Source organism: Chiloscyllium plagiosum, chromosome 50 (assembly GCF_004010195.1).
Source record: "Chiloscyllium plagiosum isolate BGI_BamShark_2017 chromosome 50, ASM401019v2, whole genome shotgun sequence".
Lineage (NCBI taxonomy): Eukaryota > Metazoa > Chordata > Chondrichthyes > Orectolobiformes > Hemiscylliidae > Chiloscyllium > Chiloscyllium plagiosum.
This window is the reverse complement of record NC_057759.1, coordinates 7,396,422-7,414,419: the sequence shown is the minus strand read 5'-3', so window position 1 is coordinate 7,414,419 and position 17,998 is coordinate 7,396,422.

Genomic DNA, 17,998 nt, shown 5'->3' with positions numbered 1-17,998 from the left:
TGTTTGCAGGTCTCGGGACATCTGTCAAGTGGGAGTCTTTTCAAGCGAGATGACGAGAGTTCAGGGACAGTATGTTCCTGTTAATGTGCAGGAAAATGCTCGCACGAGTAGGGAGCAGGACATGATTGGGTGTATTGAGGCTATGGTCACGGAAAAAGAAAGCGGTAATTGTCAGGTATAGGCAGCGGGGATCAAGTGAGTCCCTCAAGAGGAATGGGGAATGTATACTGTTGGGAGAGATCAGGGGGTCAAAAAGCGGACATGAGACAGATTTGGCAAATAGAGGTTATAAGTATCACAAGAGGGTCCACAAGTTTATTAATGGTAAAGAGTAACTAGGGATAGAATAGGGCCCCTTTTCACTTTGTTTGCTACGTTGTGGACATTATTTATTTACTATCTAATTGTATATTAATGTTTGTATTTGTGTGTATTATTTTGTAAGTTTGAAATAAGATGTTGTTAAAATATCTTTTTCTTCAATAAAAATATTTATTAAAACATAAGATCAAATAGCCATCTATGTGTGGACCCACAAGGGAAGAATTAGATTGGTTAGTTTTATGAACTCACATGAGGACAAGTTGCCAAGTGTGACAAAATCTTATGCGCAAAGCCTGCCACCGCTGCCCCCCCGCCCCCCCCCACCCCCCCAACCTCCACCCCAACACCCAAGGTCCTGATTCTTGGTGCAAAGCAGAAAAATGAAGAGAACAATGTTAAAATGTAAAACAATGCAGTTCTTCCTGAAAAAGTGAGACAAAATAGGAAAGACAGTTAACAGTTCAACAACACGATCAATAAGTGCCTGGCCATGCTCTTTTCACACTACCTCACAGGGATTAGACCTCACCCACTGCGCTGCCTTCCAGTCTGTTCCTGCTCGATGTGTGAGATCCTACACAAAGATTTCTCATCAGTACTTCTTTTGGAGAAAGATATGGAAGCGATGGAATTCGGGGAAATAAATCCATGCTGGGCTGTTTTGAAATGAGTCAACATTACAGAGGAAGAAGTGCTGGAGCTCTTAAAATGCAGTCGGTCCTAAAACCGTAGTTAAATACCCAGGACTTTTTTGGGTAGCTGGGGAAGAAATTGCAGGGCCACTGATTGAGATATTTGCATTAGTCCTCAGCATTCGGACGAAGTGTCAATGTGCCCGAAACATTGACTCTGATTTCTCTGCACAATGTTTTAAATTATGTGATGGAGACTGGGGTTTTTAAAATATAAGGATAGATTGGATAGCCTGGGATTATTTTTCCATTTTGCATACGAAGCGAAGAGGTGACCTTATCGAGGTTTACAAAAGCATGAGGTGCATGAATAGAGTGAATAGCCAAGGTCTTTGTTGGAGGGTACAGGTGTCAAAAACCAGAGAGTATAGATTTATTGTGAGAGGTGGGAGATTTAAAAGGGATCTCTGAGGCACCTGCTTCTCACAGAGGGTGGTGTGTATATGTAACGAGTTATCAGAGAAAGTGGTACAGGCGATTACAATTATAACACGTAAAAGACAATTCAATGGGGGCATGAATTGAACTGTTTAGAGAGATATGTGCCAAACACAGACAAATAGGACGAGTTCAGTTCAGGAAATCTGGTGAGCATGGGCAGGTTGGGCTCCTTTTTGCATATTGCACGACTCAGAGTCCATTACTCTGAAACGTCGTTTTATCACCAATTTTTCAATGGCCTCAATTAATTTCCTGGTTAAAAATCCTCTTCAAATGCTTGCAATGATCTCGGAGATTTCTTGAATCGAGACATCCTGACAATCATGTGCCGGTGTCGACCACAGCAGCAGCAGAATCCCACTCAATCACAAACTGTAACTTTTTGTCTGGGATAATCCCTCAGTCGACTATAACCATCAAGCTGATCTATGGTCCAGTGATGAGTGTGGAGAACCAAACTAACATCAGAACCATGTGTACCTAAAACTGATAACAACACGTAAAGCTAACGCACTTGACTGCTTACATTCCAACAACAGGAGTAACATCTAATAGAGAGCGTGCAATGATCCCAAGGCAAACATCAGATTGAAGCTCTGCACATCAAGTCATAAAGAATGATGGACGATTAAACAACTCACCAAAGGAGATGGCTTCACACATGTTCTCATCCTAAATACTGGAACAGCCTTGCACATCAGTGTAAAAGATAAGGATGTAATATCTGCATCATCCTTAGCCCGAACATTTGAGTCAATTTTCTACCTCACCCTCATCATGATTCCCACAGAATCACAGGTGCCAGTCCACAATCAATTCGATTCGCTGTGCGTGACATGAAACAATTGAACACAGTAGATACGATAATGGCAATGAGCTCTGATCCCATTCCTGCAATAAGACTGAGCACCTGAGCAGCACAACAAGCCTTGTCCTGGGGAAGCTGTTATATTTCAGCTCAAACTCTGTCATCTGCCTGGCAGTGTGAAAAATTACTTAACTACGTCCTGCCCCCTAAGAGGGAAATAATTACAACGTGACCAATTACCACCCACTCAGTCCCATCACGATAGTCAAATTGATGAGAGTTGTTTTTGACAGAGCTGTCAAGCAGCACCAAAATATCATGCTCAGTATGGTTTCTGATTGGGCCCCATGTGGAGATGGTGCTGTTATAGAAATGTCACTGGATTACTAATCCCGACGAGGTTAATTCTCTGGCAGCTGGTGGAAGTTAAAAACAATTAATGAAATATCTAGATTTAAAGTCTGATGGCAGTAGTATTGACCTAGAAACCAATGTCAATGTCAAATTTGCTTCCCCAACGTACTTTCAGAAAGCAAATCCCCTGGCCTAAGCGGTTTTCCAGACACACAGACAAATGATAAACTCTTCAATGGTCTCTGAAACAGAAAAGCAAGAGACTCAATTGTATCAAACTGTTCCGAGTTCCTAAAGGATAAAACTGTACAAACACCCTGTACCACCCTCCGTATTGGGAAAGGGATTGGGAAACACAGTCCTGTCGACACTGCAGAGGCCTCCTTCCTAACATCTGAGTACTCGTGACAACATCTATAGCGCTTTCCCATAGGCTGCACAGAAACATCGCGAAAGGAGTAGGCCAAACAGCACATTGAGCCTCCGCCATTCTAGTCCATGGCCAACTATCTACTCAATTCACTTTTCGGACACTGTGTACATATCTCACAATATGTCTGATCTTGGGAAGTTATAATATATGAACGTCAATAGTTCCTTTGGTCCGTCAACGTTTCTACCCAATACAATACGATGATAGTTGATCCTCTATATCCATACCATACTCCTGCTCTCTCTCCCTTTAGTGTCTAGAAATCCTAATTCATATTCAGTGCCTTGGTTTCCGCAGCCTTATGTGGTAGAAAAGTCCGCACGTTCACCAGCTTCTGAATGCACACAAATGTTATCATTCCAACACAGAGTGGCCTTGTTTCAGAGATGCCAGATAGGGGAATCATCATCTCTGCTTCCAACCTGTCTCACGCTGTCTGATGTTTATATATTTTCATACGATCTCACCTCATTTTCCTTCACCCCAATGGAATGCAGGCCCAGTCGACCCCAGCTCTGCTCATGTTAGAAGCTTGTCATCACAGAGATTAGTTTAGTCATCCTTCACTGCCCTCTCTCAATGCCAGAGGTGTCATTTATTAGGTCAGAAGACCAAAATTGCACACAATACTGCAAAATGTTCCAGATGGGTGTCTGGGCAAGCCCCAGTACAGATGCAGCAAGACATCATTGTCTCTGCACTCAAATCTCCCTGAATTGGATGTCAACACACCATTAACCTTCCCAATTGCTTTCTGTACCTCCAAGAATACTTTCAGTGTCTAGTGTACAGGGAGATACAGATCCTTTTCAATGTTACAGCTACCCACTTGTTGGGTCTATGTACACTGGTCACCGTGTCAATGCCATTCCCAGTATTGATTTCTGGCTTCACAACTCAACGGACCAGTGAACTGCACAGAAGAAACCAAAAAGAGCACAAGTCCCTTTAAATATCATTTTTAACTAATCTGTTTGCAAATGGTAGGCTGCTATTCTATTTTTCCAACCAAATTGTACAACGTTACAACTACCCACATTAATCTTCATCTGCCACTTATTTGCCCATCACTCAACTCATCTCAGTCACCTTGGAGCTTTTTTACATCCTCCTCATGCACTCACAATTTAGTATCGCTTCCTGCCATCAGCACGCTTGGTTACATTGCATTTCATTCTCTTAACCAAATGTTTGACATGCTGGCACGCAAGCACTGATCCCTGCGACATCATATGATCCCTCCATTTCAAAACAGATTGGTTTATTCCCATTCACTCTTTTGTGTCAGCTCTCCTGTTCTAAAACCATGTCCATAGTTTGGCGCCAATCCTGCAACATTTAACTTTGCAAAGTAGGCCGGAGACTTTATCAAATATCTTGCTGAAAATCCAAATGTATTGCATCCTTTGCTTCTCTGTAAGTATCGACCAGTCAGTTGCTCAAATATGATTCCCGTTTCTTGTTGACTTGTCTACATGTTGATCCATTACGTAAGAACAGAAGTACTCGGAGCAGGAGAAGGCCATCTGGTCCTTTGTGCCTGCTCCACCATTCAATGAGATTTCTTCATGGCTTCAGCTCAACTTACCTAGCCTCTCACCATAGCCGTTAATTCATTTACTGGTCAAAAAGTTGTCTGTCTTAGCTTCAAAAGCATTCATGGACAAAGCTTCAACTATTTCACTGGGCAGGGAATTCCACAGATTCAAAATCTTCTTGGTCAAGAACTTCCATCTTATTACAGTCCTACATCTCTTCCCCCGAATTTTGAGGCTATGCCCTCTTGTCCAAATTTTGAGGCGATAATGCTGGAACACCAGATACTGGGTGTGCAAATGAGCAGCAGAATGAGTCCATTCGGTCACTCGTGCCTCTGACACAGCAATTGGAGCAGCTCTTCTACAGCCTTGTGCCTGTTACACAGGAATTGAAAGGGAACGTATAGGTTACAGAAAGGGAAGAATTTGCAATAACAAACTTCACTTGATTAGACTAGAAGGTAGCTGAGAATGCGACAGATCAACGAAGGTGAGGGAGAAGGTGATGGGTCGTAAAGGAAGTTGGAGTAGAGAGATGGGAATGGTGGTGGCAAGTCAGGACGGCAGTGCCGAGTTGGATGCATGGACTGGGAAAATGTGGGGGCAGGGGCCATGAGGAAACTGTTGAAATCCACATTGATCCCGTATAATTGCAGGGTCCCAAGGCGAAATATGAGGCGTTCTTCCTACTAACGTTAGGTGGTAACGGTTTTGCAATGAAGGAGGTCAGAGACAATTCAATTTCCCTGCCCCCGTCCCACTCCGTTAAGGACATGCATGTCGTCAAATGCAATGTGTCTGCAAATACAAATGTGCAAATGCAAATTCAACCCACAGATCAATGTGTGTGTGTGTGTGTGTGTGTGTGTGTGTGTGTGTGTGTGTGTGTGTGTGTGTGTCTGTGTGTGTATCTGTGTGTGTGTTGTTTGTGGCAGTACATACGAACATTATTGTTTTTGGGAGAACACACATGGAGGAAATCAATTTAAATGTGAACAACTGACAGGGGTTTGGGCAATAAACAGAGAGAGACTGAGGACCGGGTCATGGACAGAGGTGACGACGTCCTTGAAGATATTAAAACAAAGGCATTGCTAGACCCAACAACAATATAAATCAATCTGTGCAGAAATGACGGGATTTTGGTGTGAGTTCAGATGCGAGTTATGGAGTATCGACTCAGATTTGCTTCTGCAGGTGTAAAGCTGGGAGGGCCAGCAGCAGATTATTGCCATCGTTAAGACTGTATTTCATAGCTCAAGGTTGTAATAGCAGATGAGATGAACAAGTGAGGTATGTTCTGGAGGGGTTAGTAGATACAATTAGGAATAATCAGTGTCAGGAATCAGCTTATGGCCAAAGGGATCAACACAATTTTGATATACCATAGACACACAAAAAAATCACTAACACACACAGACACAGACATACTCACATATACACACACGCACACACATGTAGCACAGCACACGTAAAGACACACACACAAAGACGCAGAGAGACACGCAGAGTAATACACACGTCCAATGATACACTGATGCGGAACGACAAACACACAGAGACACCGACACACCACACACAGAGAGACACAGATTTCACTAGTTTCCTCATTTCCCGTCCCCCCACCTTATCCCAGATTCAATCCTCCATTTGGCACCGCCCTGTCTTTCCATTATCCTTCCCAACCTTCTGCTCCAACCTCCGCTACAACCTATCACCTCATCATCATCGACTCACCGCTTTCCCAGCTGCCTTTTACCCAACCCCACACCCTCCCATTTATCCCTCTACCATCTTGTTCTCATTCCTGACGAAGGGCTTATGTGTGAAATGTCGACTTTACCGCATCTCGGATGCTGTCTGATCTGCTGTGCTTTTCCACCGCTACACTCTTTGACATGCACACACATGCACACACACACTTACAAACCAACACACGTACACAATCATACACACACATTCACCCACCCACTGCACACACAAAGACACAGACACTCATGCTCTGCCAACACATAGATACATATACACGGACCAACACACAAAGACACCCACACACCACAAACACGCACACACACGCACACAGACCAACACAGACACCCACAAATATATACCCAGACACACACATACATACACACAGACACACACGCAAATACATAAATCCACACAGACATGCACACACATATTGACATAGGCACACACATGCTGACTATGTTGGCATCGAGAGGATTGTTGGTGCACTGAGGCTCTCAGAGTGGAATAAGTTAATTTGGAGAATTGTATGTGCTCCCTCTGCAAAGTAGAAATGATTTGTCTTTGTGCAGTTTTCATGACACACATTTCATCGCAATTATATCCCAGCAACTCTGAGTGAACTGTTTTGTAAGGAAATGAGATGATTTTTAATGCACTTTCTGTCACTTGCAAATAATCTTACATTTTAGAAAGGACTGAAAAAGTCCTAAAACAGACCAGAAGAGTGTGGCATTGTATCACTTTAAACAAAAAGGGGAACAGACAGAGGAAGAGGGTTGGAGGGAGGTTTTGACACCCGTTTCAATTATTCATCCCCAACACAAAAGAGTTCCTGTTGTACAGAGATGCAGAGGCAGAGATACAAACATACGTATACACACAAACGCAGGAACACACATAGCATGTAATGAAAGTAAGATATGAACTGAGAGACTCATGTAGACACGAAAAGAGATATGGACACGAAAAGAGATAAACACGGACACAAATAGAGAGACGCATACTTGAGCATAGAAACACACATGGTGTTATCGAGTTATACAGAGTCTTTGAAGGCAGATCTATCGGCCCATACAGTCCATTCTCACGATGATCCCCAACTAAACCATTCCCACTTGCCTACACTTGGCCCCTTTTATTTCAAACTTTCTCTTAATTCTTGCATTTAATCAAATGTCTATTAAACGCTGTAACTTCACCCACATCCATCACTTCCACAGGATGTTCATTCCATCCACGAACCACAGGCTGTTTAAAAAATGCACTTCATGGGTCCTGATCAGGTTACCCGACAACTCTGTGGGAAGCTCGGGAACTGATTGCTGGCCACCTTGCCGAGATATCTTTATCATCAGTAGCCACAGTTGAGGTACAGGAAGACATGCGGGTGGCTAACGTGATGCCATTATCAAACAACATGGGAAAGAAGAACCAGGGAAATATAGCCTACTGAGCTTAACATTTGTGGTGGCAAGCTGTTGGAGGGAATCCTGAGGATAGGATTTACATGTATTTGGATGTACAAGGTCTGGTGAGGGTTGGTCAACGTGGTTGTGTGCGTACGAAGTTATATTTCATTAAGTTGACTATTTTGGAAGAAGCAGCGGAGCGGATTGATGAGTGCAGAGCAGGGGTCATGACTTCAGTAAAACGTTTGACAAATTTACTCATGGTAGACTGCTTAGTAAGGTTAAATCTCATGGAAAATAGGAAGAACTAGTCACTCGGATTTAGGCTGAAGTTAGAAGATAGATGGTGGTGGAGTAGGGTTGCTTTTCAGCCTGGAGGTCTATCACCAGTGGTGTGTCACAAGCACCAGTGCTGGGTCCACTGCTGTTCATCATTTATATAAATGGTTAGAATGTTAACATAGGACGTATGGTTAGTTCGTTTACAGATGACACCAAAATTGTAGGTGTAATGGACAGAGAAGAAGGCTATCTCAGAATATAGCGGGATCTTGATCAGATGGGCCAACGGGCTGAGGAGTGGCGGATGGAGTTTAATTTAGATAAAGGTGAGGTTCTACATTTTGGAAAGGAAAATTCGGGCAGGACTTATACACTAAATGGTAAGGTTTCTAAACTGAACAGCAGGTTTAAGGTTAAAATGGCCTACTGCAACTCCTAACCACATGTGCTGCTCCTTCACTGCACCCCTAAGCGGTCTTACAGAGGCAGAGGAAGTCCCAATTCAGCCAGTCAGTATCACTGCAATGAGACAGGAGGAGCCCATTCTGCCCCTCTAAAGAGTTACACAGGAATGGAATGAAGTATTCATAGTGTCATGGAGATATACATTACAGAACAGGTCTTTTAGTCCTCCTAACCAGATGTCATAAATTAATTTAGTCTCAATGTCAGCATTTGACCCATTTCCCTCTAAACTATTCCTTTGTATATACCGATTCAGAGGCCTTTCAAACGTATAATTGTAAAAGCCTCTACCACTTTCTCAGGCAGCTGATTCCATACACACATCATCCTCATTGTGAAAACCTAAGCCCACTAGTTCTGGACTCTTTCTCCCCAGGGAATAACTTTGCCTTTTCACCTGATCCATGTGCAGCATGATTTTGTGAACCTCGATATGATCACCCTTCAAAGAAAATAGTTTTTTTTAATATGTTGTGACTGTGGAAATTTTTCAAGACAGCATCAAAAACCAAAACTGAAACTAATGATTAAAAATATTTGAATTCGTTGCGTTGTTAAAGGGACACATGTTAATTAGGAATAGGGGAAATATCCTTTCCTCGTCAATATGTGTCTGGTGAAAATTGAGCACATGACTGAGATTGCAGAATGGATCTCCATCTAATCTGTAAGACAGCATTTTTGACCATGTCGCGTTCTACTCGAAAATTAGTCTACGTTCTGTGCTCATCTTTTAAACTCTTAGAAATCAAGATCATTGACAGTACGACATCAACCTCTGAAAAGAAATGGTCCTAATGGAGTATCGCTGAGCTCAGAAACACCTCGACAACCAGCGAGACGGCACAGCAGGAGGCAATACAGCCTTTCTAAGCTGCTTCACAGGAACAGGGGAGCCCGATTAGCTATAGATTAGAGGTCGGGGTAATTACAGATTTTCAGTTTGGAAAACTAAAACTAATGGGATTCCTCAGGGATCAAATTGAGGTTAGGAACAAATTACAAACTAGATTAATGATTTGAATAAATGGGCTGAATGGATTGGAGCTTAGTTTGCTCATACACCATGAAAGCCATTCAATAAGATATCAAATGGAGACAGAGTGTCTGCAATGGGATAGAGACGGGGAGGAAATTGAGAAAAACCTTATCAAAAAGTGAAATAGCACAATGTGTGTGTTGCAAAATTTGTGAGAATTTGGAGAAAGCATAAAACAACTTCAAAATATATAATTGGCGACAGAACGCAGATTCCTGTGTCCTTGCACACAAATCACATCAAGTTAGTCTCTATATATTGCACGTGATTTGGAAAATAAATGGAATGGTACTGTTTCTTGCAAACAGTATCGGGTACGATTTTAAAGATGATTTACTGCATTGGTACAGGTCATTCATGTGACCGTACCTGATGTACCATGTGAGGTTGTAATTCTCTGAAGTGAAAAACCAATGGCTTTGGAAAGCTTTCAAAGATGTTTCTCTTTGCTCATTCTTGGGACGAAGGTGTAATGATATGCACGATTAGTAGTTTAGGCCTTAGAATGAGGAATGTTCTTACTGTGCACATAAGGTTTTGAGCTCGTGAACACCTGCTGAATATTTTATTTTGTATGGGAGCATAAAACTGGGGAGGTCATTTAAGAATAAAACGCATTTATTGAAATACAAACATCGTGAAAATACTAAACGTTGTAGTTTAAAATTATATTGGCACATTTGAACACATATTCAAGTCTAATGGGGCTATTTGTTACGAAAGAAATGGCTTTGTGTACAACAGCAACAATGATGTGATTATATGGAGCATGGAATGTGATGAATTCACGCAGTTCGGTCACTGTTCAAAGAGACCTCATTCGGTCCACTTTGGGGCTAGATAATATTGTTGTGAGCTTCAACTCAGAGAGGGAGAAGGTGCAATCTTCCTGAACAGGGCAACGACCTATTGCTCCCTCTCTCTTGCCGTATTCCTCCTCCCAGTAATAACTGCGAGCTGAAAACTCCTCAGTCATCTTTACCACTCATGGAGGATTTCTGACGAAGATTCATTGGAATCTCCCCACTGCCAGAGCGAAGGGAATTCAGCCAAATCCAACTGTTCCAGGAAGTAATCAGATTGACAGCAGCTTGTAAGAGCAGAATGACTTCATAAGTTGAAAGCTGACCCGAATGATAAATCAGTGAGCCTGAAATCATTGGTGAGTAAGTTGTTGGACAGGATTGTCAGGGATGGGATTTACACGCATTTTCAAATGCACCGACTGATTAGGCATACTCAGCATCGCTTTGTGGTTGAGAAATCATATCTAACAAACTCGATTGCCTTTTGAAGAGGTGAAAAATAAGATTGATGAAGGCAGAGTGGGAGACGTTATTCATATGCACTTCAGCTCGGCGGTCGACAGGATCCCATATGGCAGACAAGTTAGTAATACGAGATTTAAAATGGATCCAAGCTGAGCTAGCCAATTGACTACAAAATTAGATTGAAGATAGGAGATAGAGGTTCATAGAGGATTGCTTTCCAGAATGGAACCCTGCGACCACTGGTGTACCACCAGTGCTGAGTCCACTAATTTTTGTCATTTATATAAGTGATTTGAATGTGAACATTTGCCTGCTTAGTGTGTTTGCAGATTACATCAAAATTCGAGGAACAGTGGCCAGTAATGTTTACCTCAGAGTACAATGGGACTTTGGTTAGATGGGTCAATAGGCTAAGGAGTGACAAATTGTGTTTAATTTAGACAAATGTGAAGTGTTCCATTTTGGTAAGTAAAAGCAGGACAGGACTTGCACAATTTATGGTTGGGCCCTGGAGAGTGTTGTTGAACAAAAGGGTGCAGGCTCAGTACTGGAGTCACAGTAGACAGGATCGTGAAGAAGGAGTTTGGCATGCTTGACTTCATTGGTCAATGCATTGAGTATGCAACTTGGGAGCTGATGTTGCGACTGGGCAGAACTTTGGTTGGGCCACATTTAGAACAATGTATTTCATTTGGTTCTCGCTGCTACAGGAAAGATGTTGCAAAACTTGACAAGGTGCAGAAAAGATTTACAAGCAGATTGCTGGAACTGGAGGAATTAAGCTACAGGCCGACGCTGGGCGGACTGGAGCTTTCTTTTTCACTTTGGAGCATCAGAGGCTGGGGCGAGACATTATACTGGCTTCTAAAATCATGAGGGGCCTGGATAGCCATAATAGCCAAGGTCTTTTCCCAGGATAATAAAGTCCAAAACTAAAGGAAAAATGATTAAGGTGAGACGACAAAGATGTAAAAGGGACAGAAGTTTGTTGCAGAGAGTGGTGTGTGTGTGTAGAACGAGCTGTCAGAGAAAGCGATGTCGGCTGGTAACGTTACAAATTTAAAAGACACCAGGATTAACAGGAAGGAGTGGAGGATATGGGTCTGATGATGTCAAGTGGGACGAGATCTGATTGGGATGAATGGTCAATGTGGACAAGGTTCAGTGCTGTATGACTCTGCAAGAGAGCTGAGGAAAAAAAATAATAAAAGGGCGTTTCAAGTGGGAAATCTCTTCCCTCAATGTTTGTGGTGCCTCTCTGTTTACGTTTTTTTTTTTCAAATTGCGCTCTTAAATTATTTAAAAGAGAAGTGAGTCAGGGATAATGAGAGACAGGAAGGGAAGTTCCCAGACAATTCCTGTCGTTCGTTGCCCTCTTTTTGAAGAAATCACTTCATGATCCTACACCATGACTAACTGATATGAGCAATAGAGGTCAACACAAGGACTTTCATAAGAACAACTGGCCCTGATATCAAGGCAGTATTTACCTGAGGATGACATCAAGGAACCTGAGCAAAATTGTGCTTCATGAAAATCTATTGCAAACTCCCCATTTTTTGGAGTCATTCAAAGTACAATGGAGGATGTTTATCATCGGTGGACATCAATCACCTCAGCCGTGGGACAGCTGTACAGGAGATCCTCTGGGTAGCTTCCTGAACCCAGGCATCTCCTGTTTGTCATCGTGGAATCCCGGCAGTGTGGAAGCAGTATTCAGCAAATTGAGTTCACACCGATCAGAAATGTGGATATTTATTGTAGGTTGCACAATGTTCAGAACAATTTGTCCCCGAACATCCCTTGATGCAGTCTGTGTATATGTGCAACAAGGCCTGGAGAACAGTCAAGCTATGGCTGTTAAAGTGTCGGTAACATTCATGTGACAGCGCTGCTAGACTCTTCACATTCCCACCGAAACTGAAGGAAATCATTCAGTACCTCCATTAGGCTTCACAAGGATGTGGAGAAGTCATTCATCTCATCAATACTATTGGGGATGAAGAAGAACAGCCCATTCAGTCCCTCCCGCTTGTTACACGGGATGACAAGCAGTCTGCTCACTTCCACGGGTCACTTACACGGGATCAGAACGAGGCCATTTCAAACCTCGAATCATTTACAAAGAAACAAGAAGAGGTTATTCAGCTTCTCAAGTCACGAACACATGAACAGGAAGCTGTCAGAGATGTTCCAACTTCAGAAACAAATGGAGCAGGAACTGCGCAGATGGACTGTTCCCTGTTGTTCCTCGTGGCTTCATTACTCATGGTACATACGAGTTACTTCAACATGGTTTTCTGGCAGTGGGAATGAAGCTTTTTTTAAACTAGTCTCAAAAGCATCTTCAATCGCTGAGAGAGCAGAACCATGTTCTCTCTGGAAATCACAAGCTGGTGGGGAAAGGCTAACTGTTTCAGAATTAAGGCGTTGTGTTTGCTGACAGGTTGGGAACAATGTAACGTTGAGTGCAGTGCCACATAGTTGCTGTGCAATAAAATGTCCAGAGTGCATTCAAAGCCTATACCTCTCTGTGCAGGCACGTAAAATATTGGGAACCAACCATCCTACGGACAGAATGGAATTTCTTGCATTCTATGGTTGTTTGGGACATACTGAGTGTGTGTCCATAACCATCAATGTTCAAATTCTTATTCTCTCACAGCGCTGAAGATTAAACACATTGCTACTTCACTCTGTTCTCATGCTAACGTCATACCAGGGTCTAGTCTGTTGAAACTCATTTACACTGTCTCGTTGACATGGAGATTATTATTTATAAAGCAGACCAAATCTATACAGAAAATCCCAAACAATCTCTCAAAACACACTACTACTCACTAAGACATATTTACTCTGATACCTTAATCATTTTGCATGAAGGACCACATATCATTTACAGTTATTGTTACTTACGGGCCTGCATGAATTCTGCGACTGAATTATAACCAAGGCCCTTTTTAACAACAGCACTTCGCAAGCTCTCCCTGTTTAATGAACATAAATTAGAATCATCATGTACGTTGTTCAGATCGGAATCATTTTTATACCTTGCAAGCAGGTATTATTAGAGCCTTGGTCGTTCTGATACCCCACAATCCTTCCGTCCAGAGGACAAAAAACATACGGTCTTCATTTTGTACATTACCCAATTTTTATCCACATGGCATGCATTCCTTCCCTACCTACCCACTGAACCTAACATTGTCCACTCACCCGTATTCAACCATGTCAAACTTCTTCTGAAAATTCAAATATTTAACTCCCACTTACTCTCAATTGTCGAAGCCCTGTCATTAAAAAAGAAATGGCTGACCTACTCCATTTCTCAACTCCACTTTCCTGCATCCCTCAAATCACCAATATGTCAAAAACCCATCCACTCTATATGTAAAGAATTTTAGTGACCTATCTGCCACAACTCTTCGGGTAAGGGAATTCCAGACAATCACTATCTTCTGACAGAAGACATTTCTCTGCATCTCAATTTTAAATCTACATCGCTTATTCTGTATCCATCTCCCTGAATTTGAGACTCAGTCCAGGGGTAGAACCGCATTCTTAACATCTACCTTCGCAAGCCCCATCTGGATTTTGTACATTTCAGTAATATTACCCCTCATTCACTTCAATTACAATGAATAAATGCCGAAACATTTTAGATGTTTTTGATAAATTAACACTTTCATTCCAAGAATAAACCTAATGACTCAGCCGAGTTGCTTACTGCACCAATGTGCTAACTTTATGATTCTTATGCAGGAACACCCCAATGAGTTGTACTGCACTTCTTTTTGGGGTTTTCTGCATTCACTAACAGTCTGCCCTTTTTGCTCTCAGGGTTAACATGCACGACCTCATCCTTTTTTTTTTAACCATAAACTTTATTGGCCAATTATTCGCCCTCTCACTGACATTATAGATATTACCGTTCAGATTCCTTACATCCTTAGTGCCATGTGGTCACTCTGTAACCACTTCTTCTAAAACTATGTGTCAGTTGCTGCTGATATGTATACCCTTGGTCTTCTCTGTTTAAGAGAAACCTTGTTCCTCTTGTTAGAGACAGTTCAAGAACTATAGTCCTATTTCCATCCTGCTTATTTTATTGAATATATGTTCCTGGAGTCTGTCGGAGATGTTACGAGGTCACCAGAGAGCAGCGGATAAAGTCAGGATATGTCAGTATACTGTATAAATCACTAACTTTAGGTCCGGTGTTCTTTAGGTCCTGGAGTCTGTCGGAGATGTTACAAGGTCACCTGGGAGCAGCGGAGTCTCTCAGGATACGTGAGTATACTGTACAAATTACTTACTTTTAGGTTCGGTGATCGTTATTTGCTGGCGTCGTTCAGAGAGTGCACAAGGTTACAGATTTGGGCAGCTGCTTTATCAGAAACACTATTCGGGTAATGTCACCCACCTTTCCTCCTCCTCAAACCAAAATAAATGTTCTGTGCGTCAGTTGAGAAGGTGGCATGTGTTTTCTTTCGTGTTTCATTTTTTCAGCGGTCTATTGGGGAAATTAGATTAGTGGGATTGGAGGTTAGGGCAGTTGAATGTTCCTTTTGCAGTATGTGGGAGGTAATGGTCACCTCTAAAGTTGCTGCTGACTTCATTTGTGGGAAGTCCAACCAACTCCAGCTCATTGAGGGAGCTGGATCGAGAGATGGATGAAGATTAGATCATTCGGGAGGCTGAGGCAGTTATTGAGAGGAGTTATATGGAGATCGTTCATCCACAGCCATGTGAATAAAGTAGAGGGGTCAGGAGTAGGAAAGGGAATTGGCAGCAAGTACAGAGATCTCCTGTGGTGGTTCCCCTCAACAAATATACCATGTTGATACTGTTTCGGGTGGGGGAATTACCAAGGGTAAGCAATGGGGCACAGGCGTCGGCCACAGAGACTGTCTTTGCTGCTCAGACAGGAAGGTAGAAGAGGAACAGAGATTTAGTCATTGGGAACTGCATATTTAAGGGGACGGTGGGAAAGATGGAGATTCAAGTTCGGTGTATTGCCTCCCCGGTGCCAGGGTTCGTGATGTCCCTCATCCTGTTTTTGCGATCCTTGCGGCGGAGGGGGAGCAGGCCCAAGTCGTGGTGCATATTTATACCAACGATGTTGGTAGGAAGAAACGTGGGAATCGCAGGCAGAAATTCAGGAAGCTAGGGTGGAACCTTAGAGCGAGAACAAACAGAGATTAGTATCTCTGGTTTGTTGTCCGTGCCACCTGCTAGTGAAGTATGAAACAGGGTTAGAGCAGAGCTGAACATGTGGCAGCAGAAATGGTGCAGAACTGACGGTTTTTGATTCTTGGAAAATTGGAGCTCTGTCTGGAAAAAGTGGCACCTCTACAAACAAGGTGGACTTCACATGGACCAGAGGGGTACCCGTATTCTGGGGATAGGGGGTTGAGTTGCTAATGTTCTTCGGGGGAAGGGGTTAAACTAATACAGCAGGGAGATGGGAATCTGAACTGTAGTTCCAGTGAACAGGGGTTTGAGGATAGTGAAATCAGGGGTGGGATTACAAGGTCGCGAGAGTGCACTGGCAATCAGGATTTTGGTCTAAAATGTGTGTACTTAAATGCAAGGAGCATCCAGAATGCGGTTGGTGAACTTGCAGCAGGGATTGATCCCGGGGATTTAGATGTTGTGGCTACTTCAGAGACATAGCTAGAGGAGGGAGAGAATGGTTATTGTAGATTTTGGGATTTAGACGTTTCAGTAAGAACAGAGAAGATGCTAAAAGGGGTGTGCTGGGAAGAGGGGGTGTTGGCATTGTTAAATAAAGGTAGTATTACAGCAGCTGAGAAAACGTTTGAGGACTAATCGACTGAGGTAGTTTGGGCTAAGGTTAGAAACAGGGAAGGAGAGGTCACCCTCTTGGGGGTTTTCTACAGGCCTCCGAATTGTTCCAGTGATATAGAGGAAAGAATAGCAAAGATGATTCTCGACAGGAATGGAGTGACAGAATTGTTTTTATGGGGGCCTTTAACATCTCCAATATTGACTGTGAATAATATAGTTCAAGTAGTTTAGATGGGTAAGTTTCTGTTCAATGCGCTTTCTGACACAGTATGTAGACAGGACAACAAGGGGCGATGCCATACTGGAATTGGTACTGAGGAATGAACGCGGCCAGGTGTTAGTTTTGGAGGTAGTGAGCCCTTTGGCGATCGTGATTACAATTCGGTTATGTTTACAATAGCAATGGGCAGAGACGGGTATATACCGCAGGGCAAGAAGGATAGCAGGAGAAGGCAATTATGATGCGATTGGCAAGATTTAACATGCATAGGATTGGGAAGGAAACTGCAGGGGATGGGCACACATGAAATGTGGAGCTTGTTCAAGGAGTTGCTACTACGGGTCCTTGATAAGTATACACCTATCAGCCATAGTTTGCGAAAGAAGTTGAAGCTCTTGTAAATAGGAAGAGGAAGGCTTATGTGAGAACAAGGCGTGAAGTCTGGATTACAGGGCTTGACAGTTATACGTTAGCCAGAAAAGACCCACACAGAATACTTAGAAGATTCAGGAGTGGATATGAGAAATTGCTATTGGATAAGATCAAGGAAAGCTCGAAGGGTATTCATAGGAATACCAGGATTTAAAGAATGACTGGAGGAAGATTAGGCCAATCCAAGATAGTAGTGGAATGTTATGCTTGGAAACTGAGGACATAGGGTAAGCGCTTAATGAAGACTTTTTATCAGTATTCACGTTGGAGGGCAATGTTAGTGAGAATACGGAGATGCAGGCTAATAGATTGGGTGAGACTGTGGATGACAACGAAGAGGTTTTTGAAATTTTGGAAAATCTGAAAATAGATAAGACCCCTGGGCTGGATGGCATTTACGCTCGGCTTCTCTGGGAAGCCAGGGGCAAGATTACAGAGCCTTTGGCTTTGATCTTTATGCCATCAATGTCGACAGGATTAGTGTCAGAAGATTGGAGGACAACAAATGTTGTTACGGTGTTAAAGAAGGGGAGTCGGGATAAACCTGATAATGAAAGATCAGTGAGACTTATTTCGGTTCTGGTTAAGTTGTTGGAAAATATTGTGAAATAAGATTTATATCGTCTAGAAAGGAGTAATTTGATTAGGGATAGTCAACACGGTTTTTAGAAGGAGAAAGTGAGGACTGCAGATGCTGGAGATCAGAGCTGAAAATGTGTTGCTGGAA